The sequence below is a fragment of the Camelina sativa genome, chromosome 15 (assembly GCF_000633955.1).
Source record: "Camelina sativa cultivar DH55 chromosome 15, Cs, whole genome shotgun sequence".
NCBI classification, from domain to species: Eukaryota; Viridiplantae; Streptophyta; class Magnoliopsida; order Brassicales; family Brassicaceae; genus Camelina; species Camelina sativa.
Window position 1 is genome coordinate 16,949,190 of NC_025699.1, and position 1,801 is coordinate 16,950,990.

General features: G+C 36.6%; 1 pseudogene; it reads right to left on the reverse strand.

Moving 5' to 3' along the window:
* LOC104748540 overlaps nt 1–976 on the reverse strand; it is a 1,732-nt pseudogene extending 756 nt beyond the window's left edge.

Sequence of the window (1,801 nt, forward strand, 5' to 3'; positions counted from 1 at the left end):
AAAAAAAAAAGTAGTTCTTCAAGGCTTTTGTTGATATTGAACATCAGCTTATAAGACTCCCACAGTTTTACCATCTTCCCACCAAAGTGAACCGCTCTCGAATCACAGAGCCTATAATGCAAGAACTCCAATTTAAACACCTTCATCCAATGTATCCCTACCGCATCATCACACCGATCCAAATCCTCTCTCGGCTTACAGCAGTATATATATCCGTCTACACCACAACTGTATATCAACTTATCTATTACACACCAATCCTTGCTATCTACGCTATTAGGACGTTTTGAGTCTTGATTATGCCCTATTCCCCATTTACTCGGTCTCTCCAAGTCGTAAAAGCTTCTACTCCAAGAATCCACGACGTAAACATTCTCAAGCATTGGCTTTGAGATTTCCATATCAGACCAAGTTTGTGTCTTCGGATCGAACACCTCTCCCCAGTTGTAGTAGTTCTTGTCCTTGCAACCTCCCAACACGTGTATCTTCCCGTCCACCACACTAGCCTCCGGGGAAACACGAGCCACTCTCATGGATGTCACGTGACGCCACTTGTGAGACCGACAATCCAAGAGCAAGACACCTGACGTGGGCATACCATTAACCCATCCACCGATGACGTAGATTCCCAGTCCAACGACACCACCGAGGATCCTTTATGTGGCTGAGAGGGGGACGAGGGGATGGGATGAGCACGATTCACGTGCTTCCCGGTGTAAGCGTCTACTGATGGACGGAGGATGAACCAACGTGGGGTTGGGTTACGAAGAACGCATAAGCATACGTAGAGGAACTTCTTAGTTCAACCCATCGACGATCGTATCTGGTAGAGCTCATCAGAAACCACCAGAGACCCGCAGCTTTTGGAGACGAGACATAAAGCTGCATGATCTAACCTTGATACACGGGCAAAGCAAGTTATGGCCACCGCATCAGGCAGCGATAACAACGAAGCTTCGGGAGCGTAGTTGGACATGTGAGATTAGGATTGATCGATTAGGTTTAGGTTGCAGGTTTTATGAAATCTGACAAGATTTTATTCCATCATTTTATAATTTTTTTTCAATGCTGTTTTTAATACAAAATCTCATTTTTATTCCTATTATTTCAGCTTATTAATTAGAAAAGTAATTGTTTTAAGGGAAAATTATAAATAAAGGATATTTTTTCAAAAATTTGGCCATATATATTTTTTTTCAAAAGTTTGGTTAAATAGGTTTTATGATATAAAACTAGCCAATTATGCCCTTAATTGTTTTTTCAGATATATTTTGTTGATTTTTTGTCCCCTGAAATTAAGAAAACATCAATTAATCAGTTTTTGGGGCTTCATCGAGTGGGCCTAAATTGTTGTTTTGGGTTTTGACAAAGTAAGGGAAATTGATCGATTGGAAACCAATTAAGGTTAAATTTTTTTCCCAAAAGGGCTAATCGATCACGTTAAGGTATAATGTCGATTTTTCTTAATTTGTTTATATTCTAAATAATTTAGAATACGTATTCTAAAATGTATTAGAACAAATTTAAACAATAATTACGAAATCTTAACCATAAATTAAGAATATTTAAAAAATATTTAAAATTATTCACTTTCCTTATTTAATTTATTTTCTTTCTATTTTAGAGTATTCTAAGGTTTACAGATTACAAATTCTAAAAATTTCTATGATATATCTTCTATTTCTTTTAGTATATAGGGTAAAACGTAGAAAACGAATTCTGAATTGATGTAGAATGAAGAAAAACGTAGAATACATATTCTTAATTTTGTAGAACATACAAAATTCAGGTTCTGAAATTT